Source organism: Microtus pennsylvanicus, chromosome 16 (assembly GCF_037038515.1).
Source record: "Microtus pennsylvanicus isolate mMicPen1 chromosome 16, mMicPen1.hap1, whole genome shotgun sequence".
Lineage (NCBI taxonomy): Eukaryota > Metazoa > Chordata > Mammalia > Rodentia > Cricetidae > Microtus > Microtus pennsylvanicus.
This window is the reverse complement of record NC_134594.1, coordinates 45,331-68,030: the sequence shown is the minus strand read 5'-3', so window position 1 is coordinate 68,030 and position 22,700 is coordinate 45,331. Positions and strand designations below refer to the sequence as shown.

The window sequence follows — 22,700 nt, the reverse complement described above, 5'->3', positions numbered from 1 at the left end:
GTTAATAGTCTGCTGTTTGTAGGCAAGTGAATTCGTATCCAAGGTGGATTGATTTCAGTACTGTGCCTCTAGTAAAGTTTAAAGTCAGAGATTGTGATGCATTCAGAAGTTCCTTGATTGTACAGGATTTTAAGATTTTTCAGGCTAGCCTGAGTTTTTATCTTTTCTCACAAGGTTAAGGATTGTTTTTCAACATCTGTGAAGAATTTTGTTACAAGTTTAATGGGCATTTGCATTAGATCTGTAGATTGCTTTCAATAACATTGTCAATTTTGGTATGATTGGTGCTATCTTTACAAGAGAGTAGGAAATCTTTCAATTTTCTGTTGGCTTAAATTTCTTCCTTCAGAGATTTAAAGTTCTTGTTATACAAGTTTTTCAATTTGTGTGATTAGAGTTACTAAAAAATATTTATGGTTTTTCTGACTATCTCGTTTATGATATATGTAGAGGAGATACATTTGAGTTGTTTTCAGATTCTGTGTATGATAAAGTAATTCTGGTATGAACATGGTTAAGCACGTGTCCTTGTTGTATGGTTGAGCCACTTTTGTATATAGGCCCAGAAGAGATAGCTGAGTTTTAACGTGGTTTGTTGCCTAATTTTCTGAGAATTCAACAGCAGTGGAGGAGTTTCTCTTAAACATAAGTTGTGAGTTTTTTTTTTAAAGTTTAAGTTCCATTTTATTTTTCCAAGGTGTTTTCTTCTATCTTTATGAAGCCACTTTACATGGGTTTTGGTGGAGGTCGTGGTGCCGCACCAGCAGGTCTAAATCGTGGTGGGGGTGTTCGGTCCTTCCGAGCTTCCTGGGATCGATTCCTGACTACCTTGCTATGAATATCACAGCTCACACAGTAATGCAGCTTGACATAAGTTTGGGGAGCACATAGGCATCGAAGACACTTGCTTCAGATATATCCCTGACGGCAGCCGCCTCTACGATGTTCCTAATGACGAACTTCTTAATGGCCTTGTCCTTGGGCACACAGCCGGCGCAGTTAGTGCAGCGAATTGGCTGCACATGGCCGCGGCCCTTTTTGGCACGACCGTTGTTTCTCCTTTTTGGTCATCATGCAGCCAATTCCCGAAAGAGGCAAGTTGTGAGTTTTTGATCTTGGTCATGTTACAGAGATAAGATGGAGTCTCAGAGTTGTTTTGATTTGCATTTTCCAATGGTTAAGCATATAATATTTGAGCAATTTTTGAATGTTTTCAGTCATTTTAAGTTCATATAAAGTTATGGTAAAGAAAATTATGAAATTATCAATAATTGAAGAGCTGGTACTGACCGGCTAAACATGCAATTAAGAATAATTCGGAGAGCTGGTATTGACCGGCTAAATATGAAATTATCAATAATTGGGAAAGCTGGTTTTGACCTGCCAAACATGAAATTATGAAAATTGGGAGAGCTGGTTTTGACCGGCTAAACATGAAGTTACGGTATTAGAAATCTATAGATCGGTATTGACTGATGATGTGGAAAAATCATGATTGTGAGTTGCAGCGATTGAGAATTGGCTGAAAGAGAGATTGACTATGAATGTTGAGTTGATACACATGCTGAGAAAGTAAACTCTGAATGATGTTCTATACCAGCGGAGGAAACATTTTCAACTCAGGTGATTCTACTCTCCTTTAAGATAGGAGAATATAGTCTTTGGGAGCATAATTATACATGAAGCATTGTTATGCATCCTAACAAGATATGGCTGATACACAGGGCCTGAAAAGTATATTTATCTCCACTAATCTCTTTACAGAGGTCGTCAGTCAATGACGGGTGTGAGGCTTCTCCCCAGATGCCTAAGACAGGGGCTTGCATAAAAGATGCCTGCTCCAATGACGGGAAAATTTGGGTAAATGAGGACTTTGCCCAAGTCAGGCGCGACATATCTGTCTTGTTGCAGAAGCACAGGGTTTATTAAAATTAATAAGAGAGTGGATTGTGGGCCCATATTTCGGTATGGCACAAAAGCCATTAGCCCGGTCCGAGCTGATCACGTAGCTATGCAGACAAACTGTCTCTGCCCTTAACAAAAGCCAGGATGCCTGCTCCTAGCTTCTTTTGTTAAAATGTGGGTTACCTGAGAAGAAATGTTTGACTGAAGCTGATGACTTTAGAGTTCAGACGTTTGGTGCTTCCTTTCTTTTGTAATTTGGAAGGTGTCTTATAGAGATGCTAATTCAGGGCCTACCTGACTGCTACGTGCGGCTGTGACTTGAGCCCCCGCACCTAGTAAAAAATCTGCCCCCTAGAGCTCCGGAAGGCAGTCTAACAGACAAAGAGCCTGTGTTCTACTCCCTGCTGTGCAGTGCAGCTTCAACTGAAAGAAAAAAGCCAGACTTAAATTAAAGTAGCCTCTGAGGTAAGCAGGTTAAAATGCTTTTTCATTTCATAATTTTGCCTTTTTGTTAATAGTCTGCTGTTTGTAGGCAAGTGAATTCGTATCCAAGGTGGATTGATTTCAGTACTGTGCCTCTAGTAAAGTTTAAAGTCAGAGATTGTGATGCATTCAGAAGTTCCTTGATTGTACAGGATTTTAAGATTTTTCAGGCTAGCCTGAGTTTTTGTCTTTTCTCACAAGGTTAAGGATTGTTTTCTCAAAGTCTGTGAAGAATTTTGTTACAAGTTTAATGGGCATTTGCATTAGATCTGTAGATTGCTTTCAATAACATCGTCAATTTTGCTATGATTGGTGCTATCTTTACAAGAGAGTAGGAAATCTTTCAATTTTCTGTTGGCTTAAATTTCTTCCTTCAGAGATTTAAAGTTCTTGTTATACAAGTTTTTCAATTTGTGTGATTAGAGTTACTCAAAAATATTTATGATATTTGTGACTATCTCGTTCATGATATATGTAGAGGAGATACATTTGAGTTGTTTTCAGATTCTGTGTATGATAAAGTAATTCTGCTATGAACATGTTTAAGCACATGACCTTGTTGTATGGTTGAGCATCTTTTGTATATAAGCCCAGAAGAGATAGCTGAGTTTTAAAGTGGTTTGTTGCCTAATTTTCTGAGAATTCAACAGCAGTGGAGGAGTTTCCTTTAAGCATAAGTTGTGAGTTTTTGATCTTGGTCATGTTACAGAGATAAGATGTAGTCTCAGAGTTGTTTTGATTTGCATTTTCCAATGGTTAAGCATATAATATTTGAGCAATTTTTGAATGTTTCCAGTCATTTTAAGTTCATATAAAGTTATGGTAAAGAAAATTATGAAATTATGAATAATTGGAGAGCTGGTACTGACCGGCTAAACATGCAATCAAGAGTAATTCGGAGAGCTGGTATTGACCGGCTAAATATGAAATTATCAATAATTGGGAAAGCTGGTTTTGACCTGCCAAACATGAAATTATGCAAATTGGGAGAGCTGGTTTTGACCGGCTAAACATGAAGTTACGGTATTAGAAATCTATAGATCGGTATTGACTGATGATGTGGAAAAGTCATAATTGTGAGTTGCAGCGATTGAGAGTTGGCTGAAAGAGAGATTGACTATGAATGTTGAGTTGATACGCATGAGAAGAAATGTTTGACTGAAGCTGATGACTTAAGAGTTCAGACGTTTGGTGCTTCCTTTCTTTTGTAATTTGGAAGGTGTCTTATAGAGATGCTAATTCAGGGCCTACCTGACTGCTAGATGCAGATGTGACTTGAGCCCTGGCACCTAGTTAAAAATCTGCCCGCCAGAGCTCAGGAAGGCAGTCTAACAGACAAAGAGCCTGTGTTCTACTCCCTGCTGTGCAGTGCAGCTTCAACTGAAAGAAAAAGCCAGATTTAAAGTAAAGTAGCCTCTGAGGTAAGCAGGTTAAAATGCTTTTTCATTTCACAATTTTGCCTTTTTGTTAATAGTCTGCTGTTTGTAGGCAAGTGAATTCGTATCCAAGGTGTATCGATTGTAGTACTGTGCCTCTAGTAAAGTTTAAAGTCAGAGATTGTGATGCATTAAGAAGTTCCTTGATTGTACAGGATTTTAAGATTTTTCAGGCTAGCCTGAGTTTTTGTCTTTTCTCACAAGGTTAAGGATTGTTTTCTCAAAGTCTGTGAAGAATTTTGTTACAAGTTTAATGGGCATTTGCATTAGATCTGTAGATTGCTTTCAATAACATTGTCAATTTTGCTATGATTGGTGCTATCTTTACAAGAGAATAGGAAATCTTTCAATTTTCTGTTGGCTTAAATTTCTTCCTTCAGAGATTTAAAGTTCTTGTTATACAAGTTTTTCAATTTGTATGATTAGAGTTACTCAAAAATATTTATGATATTTATGAGTATATTGTTCATGATATATGTAGAGGAGATTCATTTGAGTTGTTTTCAGATTCTGTGTATGATAAAGTAATTCTGCTATGAACATTGTTAAGCACGTGTCCTTGTTGTATGGTTGAGCATCTTTTGTATATAGGCCCAGAAGAGATAGCTGAGTTTTAATGGTTTGTTGCCTAATTTTCTGAGAATTCAACAGCAGTGGAGGAGTTTCCTTTAAACATAAGTTGTGGGTTTTTCATCTTGGTCACGTTACAGACATAAGATGTAGTCTCAGAGTTGTTTTGATTTGCATTTCTCCAATGGTTAAGCATATTATATTTGAGCAATTTTTGAATGTTTCCAGTCATTTTAAGTTCATATAAAGTTATGGTAAAGAAAATTATGAAATTATGAATAATTGGAGAGCTGGTACTGACCGGCTAAACATGCAATTACGAATTAGGAGAGCTGGTATTTACTGGCTAAATATGAAATTATCAATAATTGGGAAAGCTGGTTTTGATCTGCCAAACATGAAATTATGAAAATTGGGAGAGCTGGTTTTTACCGGCTAAACATGAAGTTACGATATTAGAAAACTAAAGAACGGTATTGACTGATGATGTGGAAAAATCATGATTGTGAGTTGCTGCGGTTGAGATTTGGCTGAAAGAGATTGACTAAATGTGGAGTTGATATGCATGCTGAGAAAGTAAACTCTGAATGATGTTCTGTACCAGCGGAGGAAACATTTTCAACTCAGGTGATTCTACTCTCCTTTAAGATAGGAGAATATAGTCTTTGGGAGCATAATTATACATAAAGCATTGTGATGCATTCTAACAAGTAATGGCTGATACACAGGGCCTGAAAAGTATATTTATCTCCACTAATCTCTTTACAGAGGTCGTCAGTCAATGACGGGTGTGAGGCTTCTCCCCAGATGCCTAAGACAGGGGCTTGCATAAAAGATGCCTGCTCCAATGACAGGAAAATTTGGGTAAATGAGGACTTTGCCCAAGTCAGGCGCGACATATCTGTCTTGTTGCAGAAGCAAAGGGTTTATTAAAATTAATAAGAGAGTGGATTGTGGGCCCATATTTCGATATGGCACAAAAGCCATTAGCCCGGTCCGAGCTGATCATGTAGCTATGCAGAAAAGCTGCCTCTGCCGTTAACAAAAGCCAGGATGCCTGCTCCTAGCTTCTTTTGTTAAAATGTGGATTACCTGAGAAGAAATGTTTGACTGAAGCTGATGACTTAAGAGTTCAGAATGCTTTGCTCATTTAAAACATCTGGGTGATCAGAAAATCAAAACCAAACAGAAGCATTTCTTGTTTTCTGTGGGACCAGGCAGACCAGAAACAGGAAAAAGTGAGTAGGAGAGGGCTGTAAGGTCCACGCTCTCTTCATCATAGCTTCGACTTTCAGTGGAGAGAGTCTTAGGTGGTGATAATGCCTGAGTGAACAGTCTCTCTTTTAGCCTTATCACCTGGCTACAGGCTTCCTGGGATGCAGTTCCTCTCATAGTCCTATGAACTTCTATAGTGTTTGTTCCCTGAATGTAGCGTTTTTGCCTAGTCACTGGCGCATCCGATAGTGTTTGTTCCCTGAATGCCTAGTCACTGGTGGAGGAAGAGCCATTGTTAAATGTGTGGTGGAGAGGGCCTTTTCTCTTAGATGACGTGATTGTACCAAACTCACTTTGTCGTGCTCTTTGGGATACATTTAAAGTGACTGTTTACAAAAGCTTTTACCTGATATTTTGAGTCCAACTATTTCTTTTAGTCTTCTCAGACTCCTACTTCTGTATGAGTCTCTTGCCGGGCGACAGTATAGTAGACGCGTGCTGCCACCATGTGGCTAAATAGTGCAATGACACATTTTACAGTTCTGGAAGGCTGGCTGTCAGGTCTTGAAGCTGAGCAATATACTCTTGAGCTCAGTGAAGCTTAGGGCAGTAATTGTCAGAGTTTTATCTGAATAGTACCCATAGAATTCCTGAATAATCTTACGATTTTCATGTATAAGTTCTCTGCTGGTGCTGGTGCTGTCCTGATAGGTCCATAGCATTGATTCAACTGCCACAGACTCTGCCTTCCTCCCTGTAAAAGTTAATTATACTGTTGAAGAGATGGCCTGTCTCCCTGCAGGGCAATTATTCAAACTGTCTTTCCCCTCTTTGTCATCAGGAAGGCTCAAAAGAGCCTGGGGAAATAATAAGACACAGTTATCCTGTTCACTGGGTACAATGGGGGCATGGGCAGAGTTAGATTTGTTTCAGTTCTAGCATTGCAAAAACCCTTTCTGCTTTCTTTGCACCGCTAGCTAGCTATTTGTTTTTTGGAGGCAGTCTGTGATCAAAGTCTTTTCATGCTTGTTTTCCAGATCTTTCTCCCAAGCTAATGGTTTAAGCAATGAATCCTTTGAACAACTTAAAGTAAAACATGATCTGTGTTACAAAGGTGACGCATAAATCCAACTACAGTTAATCAATAAAAACCAGGGGACAGATATGGGAGTAAAAACCTGGAAGACCAGAGAACTGGGAGCAGTCACCATTTGCTTTCTATGCATCTCCTTTCTGCATTTAAAAGGGTGAGATTCTGTCTCTACCCAACCACCACCACTACCACCACCACCACCGGGCTCCTATGGTCAACTAGTGGTTAGCTCCACCCTGGATCTCCAGGCCAGTTTTATTTGTCAGAACACAAACAAAATGCTACACAACACATATGGAAGGATTTTCATGAGCCTTTTGGAGGGGTGTTCCTCACTTGATCAGACAACAGAGCTGATTGATTAGATCAATCAAATCATTCCTGATTTGTAGACCTATTATGTCAGGAGGCTGCATTCTAAAAGTCAGCTGTGTGTGTGTGTGTGTTACACCCAGGCATTGAGCTGAGACTGCTGTCTCAGAGGAGTTTCCAGATTCGAGGTAGGATGCTTAGGTGTAGGTCACAGACATGAGAGAGACAAAGAGTAGGAAACACTACATTATGAAAAGAGGAGCCATCTGATGTCTTATCTTAACTCTGATAGATCTTGATTACCACAAGACAGCACCTCCCTGGGTCTTAACTTGTGGATGTTTATTGTCTGTTGGAAGTCTATGTGAACCCAAGAAGCACAAACCTTTCTCCTTGCCTTCTTTATTGTTTAGGGTCAGAATGAATGAAGTTAGGACATTTTTAAAAACTTGTTATGTCTGGTGCTTACTATGGAATCATGTGGCCAGACTTCAATTTGGCTCAGGACTGATGGAGTTCAAGATCATTTGTCACTGGTGGTGGAGAAGCGGCACTCACCACACTCTGAGTTTGTTCAGTGACAGAAAGTAAAGGATCCTAGGAGGATAAGCATAGAACAGTAGATCCTAGCCTAGCATGGGACATTTGATTCAGACTTCTGTTTGTTTACCAGAAAACTGACAATCAGAACGGTGACAAGGTGTTTGCTCGAGGTCACTGGAAATTTTGTAACAGTGAAGCTCATAATCTAGGGTTTCAGTCCTTTATCATGTTCTTTCAGAGACAGGGTTTCAGACAACCTAAGGTGGCCTGGTATTAAAGCAGAATACTGCTTTAGTATTCGAGATGCTGAGATTGCAAGTGTGAGTCTTTGTACCTAGTTCTGACTCTTCAGGCATAACTTCAAAAACTTATTTATTATGTGTGTATGTGTGTGCATTTTTGTGGGCATACATGCACTCATGCACCATAGCATACATGTTGAAGACAGAAGACAGCTTGTGGGAGTTGGTTCTACCTTGTGGTTTCTGGGGATTAAAATTAGGTCCTCACCTCTCTGCCTTCCTGACTTCAGGCATATAGCAACCCCCCAAAAATTGAGCTTGTACAAAGCCATACATTGCCTTAGATCACCCACCCTCTCTAAAAACCTATAGGTTATAACCTATAGTAAAGAACTCTCTTTAGTTGGGATTCAGAACAAACCCCTATTGCAGTGACTGATGTAACTAAGCTGTCCTTTCTACCTGAAATAAATATCAGCTCCTATTTATACCAACCTGGAACAGAATCCTTTGCTCATTTAAAACATCTGGGTGATCAGAAAATTAAAACCAAACAGAAGCATTTCTTGTTTTCTGTGGGATCAGGCAGACCAGAAACAGGAAAAAGTGAGTAGGAGAGGGCTGTAAGGTCCATGCTCTCTTCATCATAGCTTAGACTTTCAGTGGAGAGTCTTAGGTGGTGATAATGCCTGAGTGAACAGTCTCTCTTTTAGCCTTATCACCTGGCTACAGGCTTCCTGGGATGCAGTTCCTCTCATTGTCCTATGGACTTCTATAGTGTTTGTTCCCTGAATGTAGCATTTTTGCCTAGTCACTATTTCTTTTAGTCTTCTCAGACTCCTACTTCTTTATGAGTCTCTTGCCGGGCGACAGTATAGTAGACGCGTGCTGCCACCATGTGGCTAAATAGTGCAACGACACATTTTACAGTTCTGGATGGCTGGCTGTCAGGTCTTGAAGCTGAGCAATATACTCTTGAGCTCAGTGAAGCTTAGGGCAGTAATTGTCAGAGTTTTATCTGAATCGTACCCATGGAATACCTGAATAATCTTACGATTTTTATGTATAAGTTCTCTGGTGCTGAGCTAAGAGAGCCAGTGTGGTTCATCTTCCCCGGGCTATGTGGTAGTTAGTGATCAAATGCAGATTTTTTTATATTCTTGCCTGGTCCTGCATCATCCAGTGTGCTCCAGCATGATCTGAGTGGTCCTGCATGTTCTTTGTATCTCTTGGGCCGACTGGCACTCTCCTGACTGCATCTGTGCAGAGCACAGGGAGCGGGACTGTGCTTTGAAATATCCTTTATGAAATCAGCCCCATGTAACACAGATTTGCCAAGGTTGGAGAGCCCTGGTCCCTCTAGTATCTTCCAGAAGTTTTGCACTTTGAACATTTAACATTTAGGTTTACTATCCATCTGTAGTTAATTCTGTGGAGCTTGTAAACAGTAGTTCCTTTATAGAGTAGCACTCCACTGTTACTGTGATAAGACTAGGATTGATGGTATAAATTCTTAGAAAATATTAAGTCACAAAGTAGAATTTATATAAGGGAGAGTTGCATCCCAAATCCTCCAAAGGTTAATGGTATGCTAACTGCACATGTTAGAGATTAGTATAAGACATAAATGTTTGTTCCCTAGGATTAACCAGCTGCATTCCCAAAACAAAGGCGACAGCCCTGTTTTAAAAACAGCAGAAACACCCATTCCTCCATTAAAAAACCATCCTTTTAATGCTGCTCAAGAGACCATGCCAGTGTCACAACCCCATTAAGTCCTGTTGTGCCATAAAGGTATATTAATTCTAGAACATTGGCATTTCTAGTCTTTATGAAAAGAAATTTTGAGTCAAGGTCTCCTATGTTGATTGAAGTATATTTGAACCCTGTCTGTAGCCCCACAAGGCATTGCCCTTCTTGTCTTCTTGCCTAAACACTCTAAACCTTGGATTGCATGTCTGCAGCACCACAACATTCTGAAATTGCCAGTTTGAGTACATAGTGGACTGTCCATTGCAGAACAGAGAGAGGATTTGTTTATGGAGCCTGTCTTCTCCATTCAGACCAGAAGCGGAGGAACACTACTCTGAGAAAACAGATAATAGCCAGGTCACAGACTGAACTTGAAGGCAGTGAGCTGCAGGGGTCTTCATTTTAAAGAAGGACTGACTGATGGGGCATGATGAGTGACTTTCTCTATAATTTCCCTGCATGTATTAATTCCTTCCACGTGAGTGAAGACAGACATAATTCGTGCGTGTGCAATTTAGGGAGGGGAGCTTGAACTACTGAGTATTCAGTTTCCAATGAGCAGATCTATGCAGATATGTACAATCCTGATTGGATAAAGTCAGCTGAGATGTTTGAGAAACAGACAATTGAATGCAACTCCATGTGTTAGATTACAGCACTCAGTGACTAACATTTTACATGGAAGCTGAGAAACCTCTTCCATTGCTGGTCTGGGTCCTCAGAACCCAAGACTTTTCACAGAAGGGTGAAAACTATGGTTATCAGTTCCAACACCACTGTGGACTTTGTTTATAATGTTCTTGGTTTACCCAATGTTTCTCTTGTGCAACATTGTCTGATTAGCCCCTTTCTGAATTTGTATACTTCCTTTTAAAACCCAACCCATTGATTTACATTAGCAAGAGACTTGCTGTTGAATTTGACTTAGTTCTACAGTCAATCTGGGATAGGTGTGATTAGCAGACATTGCTGGGACCTTCTGCTCACCTGATTCTGACACTCAGACCTCACTAACCAATCAGAGCCTCCACCAGTCAAATGGATGGGTTCTTCAGGGAGCAAGGACTCCCAGTTTATCGCTTCCTGAAGAAATCATAGTCTCTTGTGCACTGTGTCTTGGGTTCCCTTGTGGGGAGAGAGTTTGTCAGCTGTACCATGGTGAATGAGTGGTTGCTCTCCACAGATTGGAGGAGTGATGGGCCAAGGTTAGTAAGGGGCCAATGTCCCCAGGTGGGAGGAGTGGCTGGGCTTAATGCATGTGGCTGCTCTTCCCACGTGGCTGTGCTTGGCAGGTCAGGAGCCACTGTCCATAAACTAGCCTGCTGAGGAGTGCGGCTGATCTGTACAGTCCTCCCCTGATGGGTTGGGAGCCAGTGGACAAAGAGGTTAGTGTGTTCCTGCCTTATCCTAAGTAAGTAGTCCTAAGTGATCCTTGCAACTCTCCATGGCAGTCTCTGAATAACTTCACTGCCTGGGCTGTGTCTGCACTGAGCAGCTGCAAATGGTGGTGGCTGTAGTGCTTATTTTGCCGCATGTGGAGAGATATCACCATATTTTCCAAACTCGGAGACCACAGTATCTTTAGAAGTTCTGCACTTTTACCATTTATGTTTAGGATCCATTTGTAGTTAATTTTGTGGAGCTTGTAAACGGTTTCTCCTGTGTAGAGTAGCACTCCACTGCTAAATTGAAGTAGAGCATAATTGATAGTAGCATTAATGGTATAAAGATTTACCAGTTCTTAGGAGACATTAAGTCACACAGTAGAATTTAAGTAAGGGAGGGCTGCATCCCAAATTCCCCAAAGATAAGTAGTATGCTAACCATGCCTGTTAGATATTAGTATCATGAGATGCAAATGTTTGTTCACCAAGATTAATAAGCCATTAAGGTACATTCCTATAACAAATGAGACAACCATGATTTACAACCAGCCAAAAGACCCACTTCTCAAAGACCTCTAACATGGTGCTCAAGGGGCCATTATAGGCTCACAACCTGTGTGCCATGAAAGTATAATAATTCTAGAACAGCTGCATTTTTCAGTTTTTAGAAAGGCTGAGTTAACTTTTAAATTAAGGGATGTACATGACTTTTTTATTGTGCATTGTCCCATACCCTGTCTTGACATGCAAAACTGTCAGTATCAAGGGATTACAGAACTTCAATAAAGAACACCAGAAAGTGGCAGACAGAAACAATAGGCTAAATGCAAACCCTAGTTTCACTGAAAAACCCTGTTATTGGAAATGGTAACAACAAACAAAGCAATTAGTACCTGAGCTTTACCTCAAGGTTATAAAAATTCTTTTGTTCATGCATAATGCTTGCTTCTTGCTATAAATAGGGTAGTTTGTAAATCTCCCATCGCCACTGATATAGAAATCCAATCTCAGGTGGTGATCAGATATAACTTATAAGCTTTGTGTGCCCCATGGAGGTTTTTTCCTTTTTTTCTGGAATCAACTTTGCTTCTGGTTTAATAGATTTTAATGGTCTGCCCCCTCCTCAATAATTGCATGCCACCTGGACACAACAATAGTAAGCAAAATGTTGTCTAAGTGACCCTAACAGACATCCTATTCTTTATCATAATAGAATGATATCCTTTTATTTTTTTCTTTATTTTTATTTTTTATTTTTTGGTTTTTCGAGACAGGGCTTCTCTGTGGCTTTGGAGCCTGTCCTGGAACTAGCTCTGTAGACCAGACTGGTCTCAAACTCACAGAGAACCACCTGCCTCTTTGAATGCAGGGATTAAAGGCGTGGGCCACCATTGCCTGGCTGAATGATATCCTTTTAGTAGTCACAATATCTTCTACAAAGTTAAAACCTCAGAAGGCTTCAAGTGAATCTCTCCAAAGAATGTGGTGTACTGGATGAGTTATCGTCATTGATTTCTGGTAGTTTGATTTTGATTAGAATCCTGTCATTTCTGTTTAAGAAATTATAGTCTATATTTGTAGGCTATGTCTTTATGTCTCATTTTTTGAGTGCTGCAATCTATGTTGTTAGTTTTATTATCATCTGATTGTTCCTCTGGAAAATGATCGGCCTTCAACAATTTTTTTTTTTTTTGGTTTTTCGAGACAGGGTTTCTCTGTGGTTTTGGAGCCTGTCCTGGAACTAGCTCTTGTAGACCAGGCTGGTCTCAAACTCACAGAGATCCGCCTGCCTCTGCCTCCCGAGTGCTGGGATTAAAGGCGTGCGCCGCCACCGCCGGGCTGGCCTTCAACAATTTTGTATCTAGAAAATTTCATGTTAAAAGTTCCTTATGTTTTCGTTGGTTTGAGAAGTTTCTGTGGAGAGTTGGTTTTAGTTTTTTTTATTTATTGTTCTTAGAGGCCTTCCTCTTTCCATTCCCTGACATTTCTGTGTTTTCCAGTTGCTGTTTGGGCTTTGGCTGTTTAAGTGATTGGATGTGATTAATACATTTACTTTCGATCTTTAAAACCTCCTTGTATATTATTGCCTTTTTCCTAATTAGCCTCACCTGTCAACATGACATTGCCTAGGGTTATCTGAAGAAGCATCAGTTGAGGGTGTGCATAGATGAGAACATCTAATTGCTGCATCTGAGAGAAATTGTATTGATTTAAAGTGTGGGAAGGCTCTTCCACTGAGTTGAAAATATCTCTAAGCAAGTGGACCTGCAGAAGAACTAGCTTAGACAAACGAGAAAGGTAGGAAGCAATGTTTCCCCATGTATTGTCTTCATTTATTAGCTTGAGTTTCCACCCTAAGCTCCCACAAGGATGGACTGTGATCTAGGGATATCAACCAGATAAATCTCATTATCTAAGTTGCTTTGGATAGAGTTTAATCACAACAATGGAGAAGAAAATTGGAACAAAAATGGTACCTCAAATGTACTTTTATTACTGCAAAGGACTTGAAAATTTTAGGTCTGCCCTTGCTATCCTGAATGGAATTGTTTTATTGTTGTTTTGTTATTTAGCCCAGGGAGGCAACTGATACATAGCAGCTTTCCTCCCAGCCTCAATATGCTGGAGTTACATGTCATGTACTCCCATTGACAAAGAGCCAAATATTTGAATTTTTTATACATGGTCATTACTTGTGCAGCTGGCACTACTTTCTCTTTTGACACTGTGGCCAGTTATTTTCATTTGCTTTACTTTGAAAATAGTAAAGCTCCTAAAAACCCTATAAGACCAGAAATAGACAAGTACTTTCTCACCCTATCTCAGAGCTTTTTCAACATTAGCTTTAATTCTTTACCAAGTATCTATATCTTAGGTGCCTTCTGGATACCAAATAATTTTAAGGCTTCATTATTTCCACACACATTTCTAAATCAGAAAGAGAAATGTGAACCCTATGAGTTTTTACTGAATGCTTTAGGATAGCAAGGTACAGAGAGGATTTGGCTTGTCCCATTACCCTGTAATTAAGATTACTTATCTGGTTTATAATTTAAATCCCTTCCTAACTTTTACTCTTTATGGTCCCTGTTCTGGCACCACCTTTCAACATCTACTGCATTGTGGTCCCTTGGTATGGTTGTCTTGTAAATCAGTACCCAGTGATGCATAGTATGAACAACTGCACAATAAGATTTATTTACTATGGCGTTTTATACATACTAAAAAGTGATACCTCAACTCTGAAACCTCTGTACTCATGTACGTGTGTACTCTTGCTTCTCCTTCCTAGAAACAATACCTCAATTAATCAGTAATAAAAGTGAAAATAAGTACAAAGATACAATGCAAAAAGTATACAGAAGCAAAGCACTCCTTTTTAACTGGTACAGTGTGAGCAACTGCGCTCAAAAACAAATTCTTTATCCATGGTATAGATTCTGAGAGAACATTTGAGAAATAGGCAGTTTGCTTTCATCTATGCTTGTTCTCTCATGCAACCATTTCCCAAGTTTGTCTCATCTGTGCCACAAGGAGCCTGCACTCTAAGCTAGTCTTGTGCCTCCATATTTTCCTCCTTTTAGATTTTTAAGTTAATTGAGTTTTATTCATAAAGTATGTAAATATTCTGCATTTGGTTGAAAGAAACTCTTATGGATTACATTAATGCATTTATGAATTTTGTACCATCCCTGCATCTTTTTGATGAAGCTTAATTGTTAATGAAGGTTTTCAAAATGTATTCCTGGATTCGGTTTTCCATCATTTTATTCAGTATTTTTGTGTTCATGTTCATTATTGAGATTGTTAATTTTCTTTCTCGGGTGAGTCTTTGTGTGGTTGTCATCAATCTTAATGTAGTCTCAAAAAGAGGTCTGGCTATGTGCAACACTTAGAGGAGTATAGCAATTCTTCATTAAAACCATTGGTCCCTCGGATATATTGTTTGCTTTTTATGAGTTTCTATTTCATTAAAGAGTATATGCCTATTTAAACTGCTCACCTAGGCTTTATTAGATTTAGGTAAATGGTACCTAGCCAGAAAATTGTCCATTTCTTTTAGGTTTCCCAATTTTGTGTAGTACAGGTTTCTGTTGTTTGCTCTAAGTATTTTGTGGATTTCATTAGTGTTTGTTGTCATGTATTCCTTTTTATTTCTGATTGTGTTAGTTTGGATCTTCTCTCTTGTCTTTTTTATTAGTTTGCATAAGGGTTTGTCTATCTTTTATTTACTCAAGTAACCTGCTCTTTGTCTCATTGATTCATTGCATTTTTTGTTTCTAAATAATTTATTTGAGCCCTCAATTTGATTAGTTTCTGTTTTCTACTTCTGGGCATGTCTGCTTTTTTTGTTCTAGAGCATTCATATGTGCTGTTAAGTCACTGCGCTTTCTGTATTAGCTATGAACTTTCCTCTTAGCACTGCTTTCATAGTGTTCCACAGGTTTGGGTACAATGTTCCTTCATATTTTTTTAAATAAGACTATTTATTTATTTATTAATTATGCAGTGTACTGCCTGCATGTATCCCTGAAGGCCAGAAGAGGGCACCATATCTTTTTTTTGAGGGCACCATATCTTATTATGGATGGTTGTAAGCTACCCATGTTGTTGCTGGGAATTGAACTCAAGACCTGGAAGAGTAGCCAGTGCTCTTAACCACTGAGCCATCTCTCCAGCCCAGCAGTGGTTATTCCTAGGGCCCATGTGCATACACTGGTAAAGAAAGAAAATGACGATACACATATCAACTACCTTTTCCTCCCTTTTGAAAGCATCTCTTAAACTGGCGCTTTCTCTCCTAAAAGCACCTGCCATTTGCCTGCCGGCTTCACATAATTGAAGACTGTTTAGTTACAGCAAGGAATGAGATTCTGATAATGCCAGAACATAGACGAGTCTAAAAAGCAGTTTGGTCAGTAGAGGCTAAATGCTGAATGGTCCCACTATGGGAGCCTCCACAGTGCTAAATGTACAGATGAGCAGTTGCTGGGGACTGGGGGAGGCAAGAGACCCTACTGGGTATTTGGTCTCCCTGAGGATCATAAAGATGATTTGGAACTCCGAGGAGGTAATGGTTGTGCACATGAACATGGGAGGGAGGGATCCATCTACATCAGATCAGTTTACATTGGGCACCCGGACCTTGAATCCCTCCAGAGCAGCTCTCTCCCAGACTAGGTGCTAGGAGAGGCACAGCAGTGACTCAGTGCATGCCAGTGGCAGGTGGAGAATTCAGGCCCCCGGTTTGGAGGAGGGCTTGGCTGCAAAGACCACTCCTCTTTCCAAATGGTGTAGAGTTTTCCTCAGCTTACACCAGCTGCCAGTACCACCTCTAGGGCAGAAGCCCCATGGCACAGTGACCCCACTCCTGTGACAGAGGAAATTTGGTCACTATAAATACCTGACTTTGGATGAAACCCCACAAACAGGCTGAGCAGACTTTAAGGAAAGATCTGGCAAGGAGGGGGCAGGGCTCACACACATGCTAGGTGGCTGGGGAATCCATGACAAGGTCCTACATGGTCCTGCTCAGAGATTTTACTAGCCAGGGCTGCAGTTATAGACTGAAGTTTAAGACGCAGTGGTGAAGGTTCTGGGGAGGGAAGAGCTGGAGTGTTTCCCGAGTCTCTGGGGCCAGCTTTTCCTCTTTCTGTCTTGGCTTCATTGAGATCTCCCCATGGTCCATGAAGAGCTGGGTACCTGTCTACTTAGCTCAGGCAGTGCACAGACCTGTCTCCCTGCCTGCTTTCAGCAACACACTGAACCTGGATGGCGCACACTGCCACATGACAGGAGTGGCTGGATCAGGTTTTCCCCAGCCTTGGCTCCCATCGCCCTCTGTGGTTCTCACCTCCTCCTGGGCCTGAGTCCTTGTGTTAACCTGGCCGTGGGACACTTGCCCTCCCACTGCATGCATGTCAGTCCAGCAGCTGGAATCCTTCATATTTGTAGAATTTTAGTATTTAATTTATTTTACCTTGACCCATGGGTGGTTCAGTGGTTTGCTGAATTTCCTTTGTTTTGTAGGATTTATGAGATTACTATTATTTTCAGGTTCTAATTTTAAATCGTGGTGATTTGATAGTACACAGTGTGTTACAACTTTTTTTTGTTTGCTGGGTTACACAGTGTGTGGTCATTTTTGTGGAAGTTTACATGAGGTGCTGAGAAGATGGTATGTTCTTTTTTGTTTGGGTGGAATATTCTATAGATATCTGTTAGGCCCATTTCATTCATTACATCTCTTATTTCTCTTATAAATTTTTGTCTGGTTGACCTGTTCATTGTCGATTGTGGAATACAGAGATATCCTGCCATTAGTGTGTAGGTTTTGATGAGTAATTTGAGTTTTAATACTGTTCCTTTTACATGTGTGAATGCAGTTGTATTATGGGTATAAATGACAATGATTGAGACTTCATCTAGACAGATATAACTTGTTATATATATATAGTGTCATTGTATATAGTGTCATTCTCCAATTCTTCTGACACCTTTATTTTGAAATCTAATGTTAGATATTAGGATAGCCACACTTGCTTGTTTCTTGGGTCCTTTTCCATATTTTTTACTCTGAGGTACTGTCTTTTTTTGAGTTTGAGGTAAGTTTCCTGTGTACAACAGATGGCTTATTCTTGTTTTCTTATCTATTCCCATAGCCTGTGTCATTATATTTGAAATTAGCGCATGTATATTAAGAGATTAATGACTAGTTTTGACAATTACTGTTATTTTTCTCTACTGAAATGATCATATTGTTTCATTTTCTTTCAGTGTATTTATATGATAGATTTGATTGGATTTCCATGTGTTGAACCGGCCCAGTATCTCTGTGATAAAGCCTCCTATTTTTTTGAATCAGGTTTTTCAGAATCTTATTGGGAATTTTTTCGTCGATGTTCATGAGCGAGATTGTTCTTTAATTCTATCTTGGTGGCTTTTTATTTTTTCGTTCAGTGTCATGGTACCACTGTTGCTTAATATAAAGCTTCTGTTTCTATTAAGTGACACACGTTAAGGAGTTTGGGTATCAGCTCTTTGAATTTCTGGTAAAATTATGTAGTAAAACTAATTGGTGCTGTGTTTTTCTTGGTATGTAGGTTTTTTTTGGCTGCTTATATTTCCTCACCACTTCACGATCTATTTACATTGTTCCCTTGGTCTTATTGAAATTTGGTATGTTATTTATCTAAAAACAAGTCCATTTATTTTACATTCTCCAACTTTGGCATATAGGCCTTTGTGTTAAGATATAATTATTTCTGAATATCTTCAGTGTCTGTTATGTCCCTCATTTCATTACTTATCCTGTTAATTTGCGTGTTCTCTTTCTGTAAGTTTTTATTACATTGGATACCCATTTGTGAATATTGTTTTTACTCAAATAACCAGTTCTTTGTTTCATTGACTTCTTTGGATTGTTTTTTGTGTTTATATTTTGTTTGTTCGAGTCCTCCATTTGATAATTTCCAGCCTTCTACTCCTGGGTAAGAATGTTTTTTTTCTATAGCTCTCAGCTGTGCTTTTAGGTGTCTAATGTGAGCTTAGCGCTGCTTTTGGTTTGTTTAATTTGTGTCTTTGTTTTCGTTGAATTCAGGGAAGACTTTAATTTCTTTTATTTCTTCTATGACCCAGGCGTGGTTTAGTGGTTGACTGTTAAGTTTCCATGAGTTTGTCTGCTTTCTGGTGTTATATGCCAGACATCATTACAGATGGTTGTCAGCCACCATGTGATTACTGGGAATTGAACTCACGACATGGAAGAGCAGGCAATGTTTTTAACCACTAACCCATCTAAACAGCCCCGTCCCTTTTTTCTTAATTTTTTTTTTGATTTTTGAGACAGGGTTTCTCTGTAGCTTTTGTTTCCTGTCCTGGAAGTAGCTGTTCTATACCAGGCCTGACTCTAACTCACAGAGATCCTCATGCCTACGCAAAATTTTTTTGTGGCATATTAGCTTTACTTTGTTATCAAGTATGTGGTCAATTTTCTAGAAGTTTCTGTAGACGCTGAGGGTATATTTTTTAATATTTGGCTTGATCTACAGATGTCAAGTCCATTTATTTAATTATGTCTATTATTTCTCTTATTTCTCTGTTATGTTTCTGTCTGGTTGACCTATCCATTGTTGAGATAGTGCTGCAGTCTCCAACTGTTAGTGTGGTTTGAGGTGTAAATTTATTTCTAGTAATGTGGGTGCATTTATATTACTGAAATTTATATTTGGTATTCATACTTCATCCCTTGAAATATACCTGCTATGAGTTTAAAGTTTCCATATTATTCTCTTTTGATTGGTTTAAGTTAGAAGTCATTTTTGTTTCTACAAGTTAGTATTAGACCTTTTTCCTTTGCTTCTCTTAATATTCTTTCTTAATACTGTATCATTTGTGTTTTACGATGTGGTGAGGATTTCTTCAACTCTATCCATTACTGGTTTGAATCGCTTCTTCTTGGTTTCCTTTACTAGGGTATCTTTGGATTTTTCATTTCTTCAAAGTTGTTATTCTTCTTCCATTTGTTTACAGTTGTTTTTCACATTATGTTTGATGGACCCTATCTCTTTTCTAATTTTAATTTTAAGGTCTATTTTTTCTTCCTCGGGATTAGGGTGTTCAAATTTTCCTGTTGTATACTCACTGGATTCTCATACTATCATGTTGTCTTTCACATTTTTGGAGGTATTCTGACATAACAGCATGTACATTTGTACCAATCCTGTTAGGAGAGTCTTGGCTGCTTGGTACGCTCTTTGCTGTGGCTAGGTGTGTGCTTGTGGTTTTTTCTTGGTCTGCCTTCTCTTAGTTCTCTTAGCCCTGGAGTCTCTTTTATCCACCCTGGAGTAGGCTGTGATGGTGGACCTCAACACCCTGCAGGTAGATAGGAGTCCTTGGTGGAAAGCTTGGATGGGATAAAGCCACTTGCTGGCAAGGGACATCACAGACAAAAGGGCGTGCTTGCTTGGGTACATGTTCAGTGTGATTAAGAAACTACTGCAACAGTTGCCTTCACTACTTTGTCCCCTATGCCCCAGTCCCCTTCCATTTTGTATTCTGGAGTTCTTATTTCCTCATTTTGCTGCAGACTTGTTGGCAATCATAAATCATAAGAATGAGAATATAAAAATGTTGGTTCTAGAAATGGAAAAGTAAAAGTGAAGAAATGTGGTTTTAACATTAGGAGAAAGAAAGCAGAATGTTAGCAGCTTTCTCTTCAGCTTAAGGTGATATGAGAGTCCCATCTGTCTGTGCTGTGAATATGGTTGCTTAATAACAAATCTGTTTCAGATAGTGTTTGAGCCAGTCAGGAAATTGAAAGTCAATGTTGATAGAAAGAATGCAGAGTCAGAGAGAAGCAATATAGCTAGTACGGAGACAGATGATGGAATTTTACAAGGGAAGACAATATACAGATTAAAGGAGATTGCTTTAATTTATGATATGAGTTACCCATAAATACGCTTAAGCTATTGTCCAATGAGTATTCCAAGTAATATGGTTTCTGTCTTATCATTTAGTTCTGAGCATCCGGAGCAAACAAGCAGCCTCCCAACCATATCCATTCGGTCCTCAGGAGGTAAGACATTTTCATCTTTTGATGTCTAATTTCTTTAGCTCTTTATATATTTTGGAGATTACTTTGGACATTAGTTTTTTGCATGTTGATAGATATTTATCTAGTTTCATTCCTCTACATGTTGACATACAGTTATGCCAGCACCATTTGTTGAAGATGCGATCTTTATTTCATTGTATAATTTTAGCTTCTTGGTCAAAAATCAGCTGAACTTCTGTGTGGATTACTATCTGTGTCTTTGATTTGATTCCAGTGGTCAAGTCTGTTTTCATGCCAATACCAAGCTGTTTCCAATACTTTATCTCTGTAATGGAGGTTGATGGATTTTTATGCCTCTGGAACTTACTTTCCTGTACAGGATTATGTTGTCCATCATTGGTTTTTTGATATTGATTATTGCTCTTTAAACTGACATTAAGAATTTGTTGTTGTTTTGGTATGGATTCCATTTAATCTACAGATTGCTTTTGGACAGATTGCCATATTTATTATGTTTATTTTCTCTATCTAAGAACATGGGGAGATCTTTCCATTTCCTGGTGTATTTTCATTTCTCTCCCCAAAAGCTAAAAGTTAATTTTGTAGCATGGAGGCCTTAGTGATCTTCTGGGAGGGCTTTTGATCATCATTTTGGAACCACCATTATGACTGTTAGGTACAGTAAGTCTGACGTAGATAAGCGGCAGTACCTTACTGTGCGCTTTAGTCTCTTGTAGATAAAAGAGGCGCGCACAGATACTTTCATTTTCGGATACTTTCGTTTTCGCTGCACTTGTAAGACGGACGTAGATGAGCCGCGGGTGCCTGCTTGTCATCAAGGGCTCCTAGCAGTCCGTTATCACAGCACTAGAGTCAGTGTTAAAACAAAGACAAATATTGCCCATCAGATGCTGAAAAAGAGATTGATCGAGTGGCTCACTGGCATGCTTGCTCCGGTAAGGGGCAGGACCGTACTGTGCCCTTCAGTCTCTTGTAGATAAAAGAGCCATGCACAGATACTTTCTTTTTCGCAGCACTTGTAAGATGGACGTAGATAAGCCGCGGGTGCCTGCTTGTCATCAAGGGCTCCTAGCAGTCCGTTATCACAGCACTAGAGTTGGTGTTAAAACAAAGACATAAAAATTGCCCATCAGATGCTTAAAAACTTCAAAAAAGAGATTCATCGAGTGGCTCACTGGTATGCTTTCTCTGGTAAGTGGCAGGACCTTACTGTGGGCTTCAGTCTCTTGTAGATAAAAGAGTCGAGCACAGAAACTTTCCTTTTCGCAGCACTTGTAAGACGGACGTAGATAAGCCGCGGGTGCCTACTTGTCATCACGGGCTCCTAGCAGTCTGTTATCACAGTACTAGAGTCGGTGTTAAAACAAAGACATAAAAATTGCCCATCAGACGCTGAAAAACTTCGAAAAAGAGATTCATCGAGTGTCTCACTGGTATGCTTGCTCCGGTAAGGGGCAGGACCTTACTGTGCCCTTCAGTCTCTTGTAGATAAAAGAGGCATGCACAGATACTTTCTTTTTCGCAGTACTTGTAAGACGGACGTAGATAAGCCGCGGGTGCCTGCTTGTCATCACGGGCTCCTAGCAGTCCGTTATCACAGTACTAGAGTCGGTGTTAAAACAAAGACATAAAAATTGCCCATCAGACGCTGAAAAACTTCGAAAAAGAGATTCATTGAGTGGCTCACTGGTATGCTTGCTCCGGTAAGGGGCAGCACCTTACTGTGCGCTTCAGTCTCTTGTAGATAAAAGAGCCAAGCACAGAAACTTTAGTTTTCGCAAGCACTTGTAAGACGGACGTAGATAAGCCGCAGGTGCCTGCTTGTCATCATGGGCTACTCGCAGTTCGTTATCACAGTACTAGAGTCGGTGTTAAATCAAAGACATAAATATTGCCCATCAGACGCTGAAAAACTTCAAAAAAGACATTCATCGAGTGGCTCACTGGTATGCGTGCTCCGGTAAGGGGCAGTACGTTCCTGTCTGCTTCAGTCTCTTGTAGATAAAAGAGGCATGCACAGATACTTTCTTTTTTGCAGTACTTGTAAGACGGACGTAGATAAGCCGCGGGTGCCTGCTTGTGATCATGGGCTCCTAGCAGTCCGTTATCACAGTACTAGAGTCGGTGTTAAAACAAAGACATAAATATTGCCCATCAGACGCTGAAAAACTATGAAAAAGATTC

At 39.6% G+C, this 22,700-nt stretch overlaps 1 pseudogene; it reads right to left on the bottom strand.

Annotated features, from left to right (window-relative positions):
* Positions 1-663: 663 nt before the first annotated feature.
* Positions 664-21,831, bottom strand: LOC142836625 (small ribosomal subunit protein eS26 pseudogene; annotated as a pseudogene).
* Between the last annotated feature and the right edge of the window lie 869 nt (positions 21,832-22,700).